Source organism: Bombus vancouverensis, chromosome 8, assembly GCF_051014615.1.
Source record: "Bombus vancouverensis nearcticus chromosome 8, iyBomVanc1_principal, whole genome shotgun sequence".
NCBI classification, from domain to species: Eukaryota; Metazoa; Arthropoda; class Insecta; order Hymenoptera; family Apidae; genus Bombus; species Bombus vancouverensis.
The window spans coordinates 7,214,063-7,230,981 of NC_134918.1; the positions used below are offsets into that span (position 1 = coordinate 7,214,063).

Below are 16,919 nucleotides of genomic sequence, written 5' to 3' on the forward strand. Positions count from 1 at the left end.
TAATTGCAGCCGAGAAGCAAAAGTGTGTTCTTCTTGTTCGTTTTAAGAGCGAATCGTTATGGCTGGAGAAGCAAAATTTTATGAAAATTACGGGAAATAGTCTTGAACGAGGGGAAAGCGACGAGAATCGCGTTCTTACAGAATCGAGATGCTACGGCAAAACTAGTGGAATTAGGCATACGAGTAAGATAGGCGAGTTTTACAACCCCTTTCAGAAAAATTACTTAAAAGGATGAGGGTTATTTGAAGCCGTTTTAGAAGGGTACTCGGTGTCGTACGATTATTTCAGTGAAAGGAGTCACTTAGACGGCGAGACTAATAAAAGAGAGCTGACTTTTACGCCAGAACAGAACGTACAACATGCATCCACCATTTTTTTAGCCCCAACCTTCCGCAATAACGTTGTAATACGTTGGAAGAAGCTGTAAGACACAAAAGCAGACGACGCTCCAGCGATTTTCCTTTCGGCGATTTTTCATTCAAATTCTGGCGGCACACAAAAGTCGAAATTTCTGCCATAGAAAACAACGGAAGAACGTTCGAAATTCAATTCCAATAGTAAAATGTAAAAAATGCAAATAGTAAAATACGAGGATATAAAAAATCTGAGGATAGTATTTCTTCAGATGGGACGAAGTTTCTTGCTACAGTCTTTACGTCACTTTCGACTCGATAGTTTCGATTACTTTGTCGTTGAAAAAGTTTCTTCGATTTAAGAAATATATGAGGGAATCGCGCGAAAAATGTGCATTTCTCGTTGGAATTTTAGCCTATCTTGATGCACGAGAGATTAAAAGTTTGTTGAAATTCGTTGATCGTAACAGAGCTAAGAAGAAAAATTGCTGGCGTAAAAATGTGCGAAACGAACACGCTATCCTAGTAACGTAAGGCTAACGAAAGATACCGCTACGTCTTTGTGCGGATCCTTTCTTGGATCAACGAAATCGTATCGATCACATTGCGCACCTAGGTGAAGGAACGTGCAAGACGGACATGCGCGACAAGTATCGCACGTATTCGAGCCTGTTGGTTCTCTACGTGTGCTGCAACGATGGACATATTTGCGGTATTACATGTTAGACGTGTGCTGCGAATAAATCACGATGCCGCTTTGAAAATTAAAAACCAGCGAAAAGATCGTAATCGAATAATTTGACGATTTTCACCATCTTCTAATCCTAACAGCAATAGAACTGAAAATTAGTATTCATAAGGAAAAATCTACGATTACATTTCAAATGCAAAGTATCAATTTTTCGCTCACGTACGAAGAGAGTTTCGTGATCGACCTCTGTAATACATTCTTCGATATATCGTACTGTATAGATGACTGTGATTAATGAAAATGATGTATCATGGACGTAAATAAAAATTCGCAATTATTTTATATCGCTGTGACGGTATAAAAGTCGTCGTTAATTTGCAACAGTACTTGCATATTTCAGCGAAATTCGAAAACAAGGAAAAAAAAACACGCCGAACGTGGCGATTTCAGTTTTCAAGAATTACTTTATATCGCTGTTTCAATATAAAAGTCCTCGTTAATTTGCGACAGCGCTTGAGTATTCCTGTAATTTGAAAAGCAAAAATACACGTTAAACGTCGTGATTCCAGTTCCTAAGAATTATTTTATATCGCTGTTTCGATATAAGAGCCGTCGTTAATTTTGCTAGCAGCATTTGCGTATCTCGGTAATTAGAAAAATAGAAAATACGTTGAACATCGCGATTCCAGTCTCTAAAAATATTTGACTAACACGGAGATAGCAAGAGCTGCGAAATCTCGGATGAACTGGCTGTGTGTGCAACGTGTCATCAGATGCTTTAGGTCGATGGTGAAACAGCCCCAGAAGAATTTGGATATATGGCGTATTTTTACTTATCCTATTACTCTTGTCTCATATTTCTACAATTTTACAGACAGAAATTGCAACAGAAACGTTCCAAACATAAGAACCTCGAAACACCAAGTAATTACCACTGTGGAACACGAAGAGCGTCATTTGTCGATTAATTTGTCGAAAAGAAAGGGCAAGATGCATCCTTTTGGGGTTGTTTTACCAGCAACCTAAAGCGTCGAACGCGCACACAGCCGCATCGTTCGAGATTTCACAGTTCTTGCCATCTGCTTGTAAGCAGCTCCCATTGTCAAAGCTTCCTACAGGCTATTTAAATTCCTAAATTCCAAATCCTATTTCACAAAATCGTTCGAGAGCTCCACTCTTTCTCACCCTACGATTCCCTTTACCAACACTTCCTTCCCTTCATTCAATTTCTTTTTCTTTAAAAGTCGTTTATAGCACAAGGCCACGCGGCGTTTGTGAACGAAGGAGACCCTTGCTCCTCGACTTCCGGCGCACTTCCTCCTCCACACACGTCGTTTCTTAAATAGCGTGCTCGGTCGGTGACGCCGGTCTCCTCGTGGTTCCGGTTCGCCGGAAGCGTCCGCTTTTGTCAGTGAACACCGATCGACGCGGCCCTTTCTCTGACCGATCGACAACTCGCGCACTGTGTTTCACGTAGAACGACAACTCTTTCGCTGGTACGCGACTGCTCTTTCTTCCGGTTACGCCTCGCGCGTTCCCGTCGATGAACTTACGCTAAATTTAGGGCTAAGACACGTGTTTCTCATTACGTGTGATTATTTGGAAAAGGGAGGACAGCCGGGAAATAGTCTTTCCAGGCATTTTTCTGGATGTAAAGTAAAAATGGACCAAACGCGGCTGAGAAATGGATGCTGTTATATAGGTTGTACTTTCGTCGGAAGTATGCGCGAGTCCCTTTTTTAAATTCCTTTTTCGTATCTGTACGTCTCGTTGGAATGATCGTTTGGAACCTTCGAAACAATCGGCATCGCTATCTTTTTCCGTCATTTGATTATTCCATTTCGAAACACCGTTTGGGCTCTCGTTGCAAGTTTAGGTAAACGATACATATACATATAAGGTGTATTGCTAGGTAGAGGATAATTTAGATATATTCGACTTTTTAATAATTATTCTAATTAGAGAAATTTGTAGAGTTTTATTGGAAATCTGAACAGTAAATATCATTTGATGTGCATTGGTCAATAAAAAATTATTAGTCTTTTATGGTAATTACTCTAATTCGAGAAAGTTTTACAGTTCTATTGGAAACCTGGCTGGTAAATGATATTTCATGCGCATTGATCGATACATTGATCGATGTTGATCTTTACAATGACGATAGTTTTAATTCGAAAAATTTAATTCAACTTCTAGCAAACGTTTGAAGAGCATACGATATCCAATGTGTATCGATCGATCAACGTACACGAGAAGCACCACAAATACACACAAAGATACGAGAAACGCGAAAAGTACTACGCACTAAACGGCGTATACCTAGCATTCGAACATTCTATGACAAGAGGTACCTTTGGAAAGTATGTAAAAATGGTTCGATCAGCATGGGTAACCGTGGAGAAGGAGAAAAAGAAGGAAAAAGAGAGAATGAAAAAAAGGATTGCCGCTGCACCCGGATTCTCTATCCGTGTCAGTGAAGACGAAACGTCGTAGCGCGACTCTCTCTCTTGTGAAAATCTATGGCAGCTTTCATACCGATTACAATGGCTTCCGTTCAAACGCGTCTATATCGATCGTGAAATCCAGGCGGCCGTAATGAGCGAAACATGTTTACAATTATTATTTGGTCGCGTTCGCTGCCTTGCGTTCCGCGGCGTGAAATCACGGCAGCCACCAACTCCATCGACTCTAAAATCTCTAAAACGTCAGGCGAAATTTTGCGACACGCCTGGAAATTTTCGTCCGTCCCGTATCGACGTAGAAACGTGTGATTCGTTTTATCCTTCCGCTTTAGTTGAAAACTACTAGCGAAAGTCGCGCGGGAAACAATGCACGGAGTTTTTTAATTTAAATTGCCCCGTTTTCCACCAGGCAGATTAAATTTAAGTTCGTTTACCGGGCGTAGCTTACCGGTTAAATTAAATACGTTGCCTGATTGTGAATTAGATATTCCGAGGTTATTTTAATTTCATCGAATTTTCAGCTTCCAACTTCCCGCTTTTCGCATTGATAACGTATTATGTTTATGCGTGTGCGCTTTCCAACAATAGCAACGATAAATAAGTAAAGTTGATCGATTAACACTTGTTACACTTTGCCTTGTATACAACGTACTATTTAGTTATGCAAATCCTGTAATGGATACAATGTGTCAAGAATTTTTCTAGTCACTGTTACGTACTTGAAGTATGAATTTGTTCGGAGAGTGTAAACGGAGGGAAAAAGCTCCTCCGACTATAAAATTATTTTGAAAATTTCATTTGTTTTCGTTATTATATGATATAGCGAAAGTTCATCGGAACAAGAATTGTATTTGCAGAAAAGTCTGTACGTGCTACCTCTTGGTTGTTGAGAAAACCGAACGTGCCATTCGTTTAAATTTGCAAGCATTATATGTAAATATAAAAACAATACATATATTTGTTCAAGATGTTCTTTTTATTTTTATTAGAAAAGTATATTTCGTAATGTTGCGACTAAGAATTGTTATAAAATTCTCCTACAGATATTTAATATGCACGAGTTCCAGCTTAATGGAACTTACGCTGTTTTATACAAAGATACTGAACGTACCGATGGTATTACCTTTTAACGCTACCAGTAATTACTTACAAATAGAAATTGCTTTTAAATTCTATACTACGGTATTCCCATAGGCACGCAGTACATTAAAATGAAAGGGCAGCATTTTTTAATATTTGCACTTACAGCGTTGTCTACGAGAGATCTTCGATCGGTCTCACAATCGTCGTAACGGCAGCCAGAAATATTCGCAGTCACCGTAACCTACAATAAAATAGCAAATGCTAAATATAGAGAACGAGTACCTCCATGTACATTACGATAACTGGAAAAATAACGCTGAAACGACGCTTTCGTACTTATACATTGTTCTTATGTTTGGAATCACACCTTCTAAATATCTCCTACTTTTTTTGCAACACCCTGTATACTCGTCGAACGATAGGGGACGAACCCCTCGAACGAATTCGATTCGAAAGAAGCGAACGAGTAATCGTGGGACAAAAATCGAGCCACCCGTTCTCCCATATGCATGCACATGTATATTTTTACCTCCCTTATGTCGCACAATACGCGCCATCGTATTGGTTATACAGTGGCGCCTGCGTGCCACCGTGGCCACTTTATTTTCGGTGATCTACCGATCCGAGTAAAACCGGAACACTCGTTCTAGCGGCAAACTTAACGCGTTTATACGCGCCACGCACTCCAGCAATGTTGGAGGAGCCGGCGGTTTTATCTAAATTGCATCGAGATCACGATCGCGCGTACAAACTTGGGAAATTGAAACTTTTGGTATGTTTTCAGTTGGTCGATGATTAACGAGGAATTAAACCGTTCCGTCAGGTTCCTGATTCTATCGGTGAAAGATTTTCGTGAATAAGATATCCGTTGGGCGAGGTTTTGATTTTCCCGATTCCGTAAAGAGATATGACGAAAAGTATTCGTAGATATACTTCATCTAATATATAAAAGTATAAGTAATTTGTCAAGCAATTTTTGGTTTCTCTGGCCGTGCAAGATCGCAAATTTCGTCTTTTGAATACGAGAAATATCTGGAGGATTTTTAGATAATTAATTTCTAACTAATTAGTAGACGATGGATTTGTATGCGAATTTATAATTTTATGAGCATAGCTAAAGATATATAGAACCTAGACAGGCGACTGTTTTATTTATTAAATATTCTAATGGGTACCGTATCAAGGATTTATTTACACAATTTTGTACATTATACATATGCATTGTTTGCATTATTATATCTTTCGGTTTCGTAAAAATCCACGAAAGGGAATAAAACTCCGCAGTCTGGTAATTACAAAGACAGAAAAATCCGACATCTGTCGCGAATGACGGATTTGTTACTTCTGCATAGAGTTAAACCGAACCGAGCTATACGAAGTTGCGTGAAAAATTCTGGGTCTCTACATCGATTCGTCACGTGCATCGAACATCGGACTCGTCACGCTTCATATGAAAAAAGAATTTCGTTCGATGGGCAAATACGATGACGTGGTCCGAGCTATCGTCGCCTAACAAGCTGGCAACTGAAAGTTGAGATCCGTTATCGATTCTAATCGGAATACCGCGAAAGATGCGCTTATCGAACCTCTCTCGCCGTTAAACGGTTCGGCTATCATCGGATCGAGATCGATCGCTGCGTTAATTCGCCGATGAACAGCTCTCGATCGACGTGACGCGTTCGAATTAATACGCCTCGATGAATTATTCATGCCGATCGACCGTTTATCGATCGTCGTGGATATAATGGAAAACACGTCGCGGTTCTGTTCTTACCAATGCTATCTTATCGATATAATTATTGAAATTCACAGACTTTTATTTGACTTACGACTGATTTATGCCACGTTCGTGACATGGATTTTGTAACTTTTTGTCGAATTGGTAGATCTATATATACCGTGTAACGTACATACAGTGGCAGTAAAAAGTATTCGTATATGCCTTTATTTTAATAATCTGAGAAATATTCTTCTGCCAGGTATCACGTTATACAAACGTATGTACGATAATGTAAGTCTAACGAAATGATACGAGATTTAATACCTTCGGATTTAATTAATTGGTATGTAAATGCTAGTACGATGGTAAGTATGATAAGTACGATAGTGTTAAAAAATTTGTTGTAGCCACTGTACACTGTACAGTTATGTTTATGGTTTTCAAACTTCCAAGGTTTTCTTGTTTTAAATGATAAAGTACCGTGATATGAATTTATTAGCTTCCATAAATTCAACATTTACTAACTCCATTTCCACAAATCCCGTGTCTTTTTAAAGTTAAATTTCGACGATCATTCTGATAAGAATTTTATATAATCAGTGGATATTAGTACCTTTTCCGAAATTTTAAACGTATCAAAGAATAAAGAGACATTTTCGTTGCGTTTCCGGTATTTTTCGGTGAAGTAGAAAGTGATATAAATAATGAATATAAAAATAGGATGAATTTACGTTTGCCTAATACCCAATTCGTGAGTTTTGTAATATTAGATTTATCGAATACGATTATACAATCCTATTGTTCGACGCACAAGAGTCAATAAAACTCGTCATCCCCTCAGAAAGTACATTTTCTTCGTGAAAATCGTAAGATTGTCTGAATTCAGCAGGCGATCGCGATCGTGATTCGTACGCTCGCGGTCCGTGTTCTTCCTCTAGCCTTTCTTTGTGTCCGATTTGAATAGAACAGCGTGCTCGTATTCGAATGAAACGAACGTAACGGGCAACGGCGAAAACGTAACCGCGAGTCGAGTATCTGGGAAAACGGCGTGTCCCGTTACCTTCGATGAATACGTTTCTTCCTCGATCGTGGACAATGGCGTTTAGCTTGTCCTGGGATGGATTGCTCGGACGAGGATTGTGTGCTTTGGGAAATTAATATGGCTGTGGGAAGGAATCGCCGAGATGTAGATAAAGAATGCAGACTGTTTAGCTAAAGTATCGAAGTTGAAGCATCGGGCATGAAGCATCTTGCAGTTTGGAATTTTTGTGAAAATGATGCAAAGGACGCGATACAGTTAAGCATAGTTTATTGAATAATAAAAGAATCAGAATAAAATATAAAAAAAAAAGAATAAATAACATTTGATGCTTTATTCTGGTTATTTTATTATCCAATACGATGTGTTTAATTTTATCGTGCTCTCTTGCATTGTTATCGATCCGGTTATCTTTTGCTTTCCAGGAATAAATCTTTCAAGTTTGACGAGAATGTAGTCGATAAAGCATCAACGTAACTAGGAATACATAGGTAAAAAATATAATATAATATATAATGCAAGTGAAAATATTAAAAATACGAATGGAATACGCGCAATTATACGTTCGACTCGTACAGCTCGATATTAGAAATCGCAACGTTATACGGAATTTTACTATCGACTTCTTAATACCTACTGGAACAAAAACATTATTAGTAAGTCGGTATACGAAGGTAATAGAAAGTTTGCTCCTGGAATAGCGCATACTTAGGAAAAAAAAGACTCGATTTTCTCCGATCTACTGCAACCTCTACCGTCAAGTGCCACGAATATCGAACCGTACTTTAAAGTACAATTACTCATACACGCTCCATGTGTGATTTTATCTTCAGAAATGAACCCCGTATCTTTCGCCGGCAACCTAGTAATTTAACATTCATCGTTTACCCCATTATTGTAATTTATCTCCATTCAACATCGGATGGAAACTTCTGCTGTAAAGCAGCATGTATTGATTGTGCGACGAGTTGTACGTATTTCATGTAACTTGGATTTCAACAAATTATTTTCAATATTGGTTTTGGTAAATATATGATTATACGACAGATGAGGGAATAATTTCCACGATTAAGTTAATCAGTAAAGTCGAATCAATCTTCCAAGCTTAAGAGAATATTGAAGGAAGAAAACGAAAGCATATACGACACAACAACTCCAAACATCTTCAAATCGACCAAATCAGTCTCCAAACCCAACCCATACCCAAACCCCAATTTAATAGAATTAAAAGGAGTTAAACATAAAACGACAGCCCTAAACTTTCTCAAACCAACCAAATCATACGCAAAATTCGAATTTAGAAAGAAAGGAACCGAACATAAAGCAGCAGCCTTAAACTTTTTCAAACCAACCAAATCAATCATCAAGCTTGTCTCAATTGTTTCAAACCATAAAAGTAAAAAGACCAAGATAAGAAACTCAGTATGTAAAGCTTTAAAAACAAAATAGAAGGAGAGAGAGAGAGAGAGGGAGAGAGAGATAGAGAGAAGATTGGAAATCCACGGACGCGTGTACTCTCGGATGCACCGGCTTGCAGTTCCGCCACTGATTGGCACCGCGTTGGAGAATGGCGTTACGTGCGCGCGCGCGCGCGCTCCTTCTCATGCGACACACAGAAGGCCTTATTCACGCACGTACACACAACCAACAGACGGTCGCACCCACACACGTAATGCCGGTTTGGCAACACGGCCGGTGCAAGGCCCGTAACAGCCTGTTGGCCAACATCGGGTGGTGCACGAGCGCATGCGCGTGCACGCCTTCGCCTTCGTGACACTTTAAATAAACCATGGTGGGGTGTAAAAGGGGGGCAGGCACAAAAATGATAAACCGCTACAAAAATCCCGATATAGACGCGAGCACGCGCGCGCGAGCCACCGCGACCGACCGACCGAGCGTGCCGATTGCGCACGACGCCGCACGGTGGCATAGAATCAACCTTCTGTGTGCTGACCGGAATTGAATGACGATGCATGGTCGGCTGACACGCACGGGGTTCACAAATCTCCCGGAACGGACTTCTTGACGCGGCCCTAACCCCCTTGCTATACGAGTTCCTTAGTAGATTCTTATAGGTTTATTATGGTTCCTTACGCTATTTTTTAGATATTTCTGCAGATTTCTTTCTAAACAAACTATAAGGAATTTTTTTGGATCGTATCTTTGAACGTATATTTATTAACGTTTGTAGAATATTAACTACTTTTTTTTCCTAGTGAAAATAATAAAGATGTGTAGTCGAAATTACGCGCAGTTTTTACTATACTGGCACTCGTTAATTTGTAATTTATACGTATTTAGTAATCGTCAACGAAGAGTCGAAGTTAACATTAATTTTTTATTACAAATACAATCTATTTTATCGGTTGAATCGTAACCATAATTCGTGCCACGAATGTGACTGGATAATCGATATTATAAGGCTAAGGGTTAAAGATCGGGTAGTTGATGCAGATATAAAGGGGTGCAGCGAGATGGATGTTAAAGCTTCATCGTTATATGTCATAGGGGTCTGTTGGGTTTTACCGGGTTTCTTCTGTCGCGTTCGGCCCAGACACGAGTTGAACGTGAGAGATGCTTGTGCATTGTACTTACATGTGTACTGGGCGCGGTGAGAGTCCTGCAGCTCGATCCGAACGCTCCGAACAATTCTACTGGAACAAATGAGAACTTGTAGAATTTGGCTAAATATTTACGGAAATTTGGCAACGAAAGGACCAATCGGGTGTGAACGATTTATCAACGTTGTATAAAATTAAGTCAAAAAAGAATAAACTAATAAATCTCTTTATAGTGTTTGCCAAACACTTTATACTTTTACCAAAACCAAACAAAACTGTTGTACTATTTTTGTTAAATTAGTAACTTTAGTTATGGGGTAAATTGTCTTTTCTAAATATCTATTATTATATTATTTCGTCATTGATGAATGTCGATGTATTCTTCTTGGTTAATTACAATTCTTTTGATTTCCAGTTGCTGTACTAAATACTTTATTAATGTCATTTATATTATACATATATTTACGTATAATGTTATATTTACATTAAAGAAAAAGCATTCCAAATAATAGGTTAATCGAAAGATAGTTGGGTGCAGTTCGTCACGCAAAGACATTGAAAATTTACAACGGTTTTTACAACAGGAAGCTTCCTGTTATCGTCAATCGAAGGGAAATTGAAGTTCGAAGAGAGGTTCTTGACGAGACGAAGAAATCTATGCCTCCTTTATCGATTTCCCTTCAACCTGTATCCATAAAATTTGCATGTTTGCTTGCAACAATGTTCCAATTACTGATAATCCAATCCAAATTTCCCTACATAACTTGTTTTTCAAACCTTAAATATGCCATTGTATAATCAATCTACAGATAAGTACGTATTTTATTCCCTTAATTTGCATTCCAGAAAAATTCTTTTCCTATGAAAATCAGTAACGATGCAAGAAAATCAAAAGATAAAATTCTTCTCTTTTAATCTTTACTCTACTACACCTTGTAATACGTAAATTTGATTCCTTACACAAAAATTCCTCTGTTTTCGTACAAACGGATTATTGTGTTCAACATAATAGTAATAATAGTAAAAATAACAGTAATTTGACTTTATTCAATTACAATTAACAGGACTCTATTAAGAAAAAAATCCCTACTTACCTTACAACAAAAATTTGTTTTGTTTAACATAGAAATGATCACTTTCTTATAACCAAATCCATTACCAATAAAGGTAAATATGTTATATATCTTTCGCAAAATACAGTAGCAAACATAGTAAACAGCAAAACGTGCTTTTAAATTCAACGTTTTTTTTCCATTTTTTAAAAGTAATACTTTTCATAATATAAGGTTTGAGAATAGATTTTTCATTTGGAGTACCATCAATTATAAGTACAACGCAGCTTTCACATTTTCATTTCGAATAATAATTACAAACAGAATCAAGTGGAATTTGGTATAAGGACTTCTCCAATTTACATGCTCGCCACTGTACACGGAACTGCCTCAGTCCGGTAACCCGAGTTCAGTTTATCGCGAACCTAACTGCATAATGTCGATTAACGAGGAAACAAAAGGATAAAAGAAGACAAATCTCGCGTGATAATTCGCACGGGATTACGTACGCGCCGTCTCCTTTATTGATTTACATACTCTGTCCTACATATCGCGCGCCTTATCTCCTTATCTCTCACGTGAAATAGAAAGCGAGTTTGCTGATCGATATCCGACCGGATTCCCGGATATCTATCCATTCTTCCCAGAAACTACTTATCGGTTGCCTAGTAATACACCTTCGTCAACGCCAAAAGAAATAGCGGAACACGGAATATGGCGACAAATTTTTCTTGGCCAAAGACAGAATGATCCTATATTGCACCGTAAGAAAATAAAATGGAGTATTTACTGTTTTGATCGTAATAAATTAATTAAATGAAATATCCGTTCCATATGACATCTACCCAGGAGTCAATATCTAAGTATTATAAAATGTAAATACGCGAACTAAACGAATCATGCCATAAGCCTATCGTAAATTCGTTATCAAAGTGGAAGCGAAGAATGACGCCGTTCAAACCTCATACAACGAAGACCCAAATTTTCCGAAGGAATCCAAATTTTGCATCAATATTCCATCATCCACCGCTTTCAAAATCTATCATTTCCCACGATTCCCCTTTTCCAGATTTACTGAAATATAAATCGTTAAAACAGTCGTATATTTCAACCTAACATAACCTCCAAAAATCCATTGCTGGACTGCGAATATTTACGCAAATTATATTTTTATAAGTACAATAAAAAAGAACGTGGAGCCTGGATAAAGCGTTGTTTTGTACTATATACTCGTATTTTCTATTACATTTTTGCATATTTCAGTGTCCACAAAAAGCTATTGGCATATCCCCTTACCTTTCGATGAACCGTTTCTCTTTTTTTTTTTATCAGAACCTATGTTCAATTTTCACAATATCAAACTCTTGTTCTCATGCGAAAGTGTTGCTGAATTATACAAAATTTAATATTCATGAACCAAATTAATTAATGTGGACATAACATGTATATGATAATGTACAAATATTTTATCTGAACACTGTATATACGTATCGTACATGTATATAATACATTCTTCTACCTTCAATTTATATATGTCGCGTGTTATTGCTATTAATTATCAGTTTGAAGAACATGCTTTTAGAATTTTTACGTGTTGTACAAATATCTGCATTTGATGCATTCATTTCTAGGTTATGATCGCTCGAAGTCGGAAAGTTCCAATTTGCCTTTCAGAGCATCTTCCAGCTTCATTTGCATTCGTCCACAACTTTCCCATCACACTTGCCACGAACAATTGTATTTTTATGATACCTTATCAAAATTTTATGTGTCTGAAGGGGTACGACACTTCGAAGGAGTACGACCATCCTCTATTTCTATAAACGCAGAAAAGTCCGCAGCGTACCCATCACTCTCCATTGCTCCTCTCTTAACCATCGATTCCACCCGAGTCTGGGTCCACCTGACCGGTAAGTCGATCGAGGCTCTCCCCGTTAGCCGTGAACACCGTCCAAATCGTTCACTCTCGTCGAATCCGTGCCAGCTTTCAGTCGGCTCGCTTTATTCCGACGCTTCGTTTCAGCTGGCCTACATACACGATACCGTGTTCCTTGCTGCGCGCCCGTTTCTCTATCCTTTTACCAAACGAAACAAAACGGCGAAAAGAGCATACCGGTAGCCGAACAAAAGCTACGCCCGGCGCTCACGGTATTTTCTTTCGACGCGTTTAGCCAGCAGTTCGCGCTAGAAAGAATAGACGAGGCGCGTAAAATCGTGCACGTACGTTGCTTACAATTGTATAACTGTTCCCGCGAATGTGGAGCAATTAAACGCGTAAACGGGACCTGATCGTTTCGAATTAATTGCTCGTGTCCGACGTAGCTCGTCGGAAGTGGTCAGTATCGGTGTTTCTGGTAGCACAGGCGATCGTGGACGATCGCGAGAGTGCGAGCACGCGGCGGTTCGCGCACCTAACCTCCTAATGTCGACCGTTAATCTTAGTGTTACGAACCCTTGAGAAACCACGTTGATCAAATGGATTAGTCGAAGAAAACTGCGAATTTTTATGTTTTTATGGGGAAAAAATTAGTCCTTCTCGGTCGGCATAGTTTCCTTTCACTATCAACTGACCGAAGCAATAAATATTTACCACTAGAATCGCCTCATCTGACTTCAAAGACAGAAATGCTGCTACTGCAGTGGCGACATCTGATGGTAAACAGCTAAAGATTGAAAAATTCGCATAATGCGAATAATATGAAAAGAATATATAAAATATCTAAAGTATTGTATTGTATCTGTTATATCTATTATACTTCTGCAATGATAGGTAATAATAACAATAATTCGATTATACCGTGAATAAAGGAAATTATTCATAGGTACGTTGGGAAAATACAGTGGAAATAGCGTGTACATGCTTTAACATGTAGTAGCACAAGAATGCCATACAAATCATCTACAATACAATAATTTTTAGGTAATTCTTATCTTATTACCAAATGTCTTCGGTTTTTGAGATGGATTTTAAGAGGTTAGGTACCACTGCAACCATCCATTTTGATCGCGAACGTTAAGGGAGAAGAGTTAACCTACAATTATTTAGGATTAGAGTTCGAAGCCACTTGATTGCGCGCATCCTTTTTCGTTTGGACAGAATCATTTATAAGAATGTCTCTGCGGTTATTCTTACGTATGCGATGTATTGCAGCAATTTGTATTACGTAATTCATGCATAATATGCACGAACGTAAGTCTGATATGTCAGTAGAATGTTAATCTGTCATTAGAGCGAGAGAAATCTGTCGAAATTACGTACGAAGCAGAATAATACATTCAAAAATGTTTCTAGTTATAAATACCTGTTCTCATTGCGTAATACCTTTCGAAGTATCTTAATTTCTATTCGAAATTTTTTCCACCATATTCGCCTAGATGTACATTAGCATAGGTAAGAAACCGAAATTGTGGAATAAGTGAAACCAATACAAATGACAAATCAGGTTGAACGAATATAAACATTCGTAAAATTTTCCTCTCGCCATAGACTCATCTTTTATGACTGTTTCATCTTACTTCACGTTTGTTCTTCGTTCATCTTTCTTTCTTGTACAGAGTTTGATTAAGAATCGAAGCATCGTTAATACAGAATATCATTTAATTAACCCTCGAACGATATCGTTAGATCGTAGGAGACTACAACAATTCGAGTTAATTAGTGTATTTCCATATACGTGTATAAGTGTTTTATTATTTGCCATTTTTCCCCCGAGTTCTTGCACTTGCCAAATAATGAAACTTCAATTGAGGATCACAGATTCGAAAGGGTTCGTTGAAAAACTAATTTTGCTCAAGGAAGAACAACATTTGGCGTGAAAAGATTAGAAAATCTGAAATAAGTAATTCCGGATTGCCAGGCAATAAATTAATCTATCGTGCAACGGGTTAAACTTGCTCAAACTTCGTCATCTCAGAAACTTTGGGAAAACGTTTTCCTTGGTTGTAGAACGATTACGCGAGGCGTGGATCGATTCGAGGGTCGGATTATCGTTCGATTAGCGTTTGGTAGGCCCGGTGAGAACCCTCCCAATGCGTTGCTGGCCCGTTTGAATCGCGTCCCGGTAATATATTAAAGGCAGATGAACCGAAGCGGTGGCTATTTTCGCCGCGAAACGTTTAATTTAGCGTCTAAGCACGCGGACGATATATCGTCCGACGCGCTAACAAGTCTAACCCTTTCAGTGTCGCAATTACGCGGCGAGATTAATAGCGACGTTTCTATTTAGCTTACGGGGAGAGACGAACGAGCGAACGATGAATTATTTTCGCCCTCGGACGCGAACTGGAACGCGAACGTCGAAACCGATCGGAGAAAATTTCACGCCGTGTTACCACAACCGCAACCAGGGATATTGATTATCGCGATGGATCGTTCTGGACGATCCAACCGGCTTCCATCGTAAATATAAACGTTCTGGATGGATGGTGCGCGATCCAGACTATGTAGACACTGGGATTCGAGGTGATCGGGTTTAGGTGCAAGCGGGACCTTGTTTCTGGGACCAAAGGATGTTAGATAATGATGGTTATTATTACCAGGTCTAATAATAGTAATTCCACTTATTTATCAAGTATAATAATTTGATAATAACGATGTACGTACGAACGGGTATTTGATATTATCATCTTATTTTTTTTTTCTTTGTTTGATTATTTTTTTGAGGATGTTAGATGATGATATTATTACGAGGTGTAATGTTGGTAATAATGATATATGCAGAGTAGGTCACTTGACATTGTCATCGTTTTTCGGTTGATATTATCATTCGCGGAAGTGATATAATGTCTGTTTTGAATCTTTTGAAAGACTTCGTTACGTCGTTTGAATAAAATCTATATCTTTTAAAAAATTTGTCAGAAAATGTTATATACGATATAGTATTAATACGAGATTATTGGATATTATTACTTTATGATAGTATAGAGTCAATTTTACGAGAAATTATAGTTATGGATTCGGGGGGCTTCTCCTTCTTTTGGAATTTTCATTTTTGTTTTTGATCCCTGAAGGGTTTACATAGGCATATGTACAGTTTGCGATTATAAGCTTGAGACCACTCCCTCTCGAGCAGAACGTAAATTGTTTCGTGGAAATTCACTGATTGGCAGGTGAGGTCTGTTGTATAGATAAAATGTTCTAGTTTGTGCGGAAAGAAGTCGTTTATGGGATATTATTTCATCCGTTGTAACAACGATTCCTATTTCTCGTTCTAATTTATCTTTTGTATTTTAATCTGATTTTCTTCCTTAATTTTTCGAAGAATGCAAAATTCGCGCTCAATTCATGTCGTTTGTTAAATGATTTTCAGAAATGTTGCAATTACGAGAAAAATATACGAAATTAGAACATTGCATAAAATACAAAAATCTTACGACCAATTCTATGATCACATTTAATCGCACGATAATTACTATTAACAGCAATGAAACGAATAAAAATGTAACGTTAACAATAAAATCGATGTGCTTGGTGAACTTTCATTCATTACAGCTTCTGAGAGTTAACATCTACTTATTCTTACAGCTACAATTTAGAACTCGAATTCGAAATAAATTGCGAAACTGCGAAACTTGGATGCTTTAACCTTTGTGTTCCACAATTAGCATTGCTGTTTGTTGACCGAGGGAGATCGAACGTTTTCCAGAAAGAGGAGCTCACTGACGTGCGGCGATCCGTCAGAGAGGACGAATTGTTGAATCGCCGCCAAGAAGGAAGCGTTTTGCAAAATCTTACGAATTAACTTGCATACACATTCTCGAAGCAAATACATAGTCGAGGACCAGGAAGAAGAAAGTCAGAGATCGCAGAAGAAAAATACATGTAAGTACATTTTTGTTGAATTTCTAATTTTATCTCGACAGGAGAAGAAAGTTGAAGATTACGCAGGACGAACATACGTAAGTACATTTTTGTTGAATTTCTAATTTTAATTCGATAGAAGAAGTTTAACACGACA

General features: G+C 38.1%; 2 protein-coding genes across 3 annotated transcripts in view; one reads left to right on the forward strand and one right to left on the reverse strand.

Moving 5' to 3' along the window:
* The window catches only part of Cep290 (Centrosomal protein 290kDa), a 170,031-nt gene that overhangs the window by 36,764 nt on the left and 116,348 nt on the right, over nucleotides 1-16,919 (reverse strand). The window contains exon 24 of the mRNA XM_076620348.1: nucleotides 9,945-10,000. The gene's annotated coding sequence lies outside the window, so the exon portion shown is untranslated. The remainder of the gene's footprint in view (nucleotides 1-9,944; nucleotides 10,001-16,919) is intronic.
* Nucleotides 16,602-16,919, forward strand: part of LOC117164713 (uncharacterized) — a 38,837-nt gene continuing 38,519 nt past the window's right edge. For both annotated transcript variants that reach the window (XR_013058862.1, XR_013058863.1), the window contains exon 1: nucleotides 16,602-16,783. The gene's annotated coding sequence lies outside the window, so the exon portion shown is untranslated. The remainder of the gene's footprint in view (nucleotides 16,784-16,919) is intronic.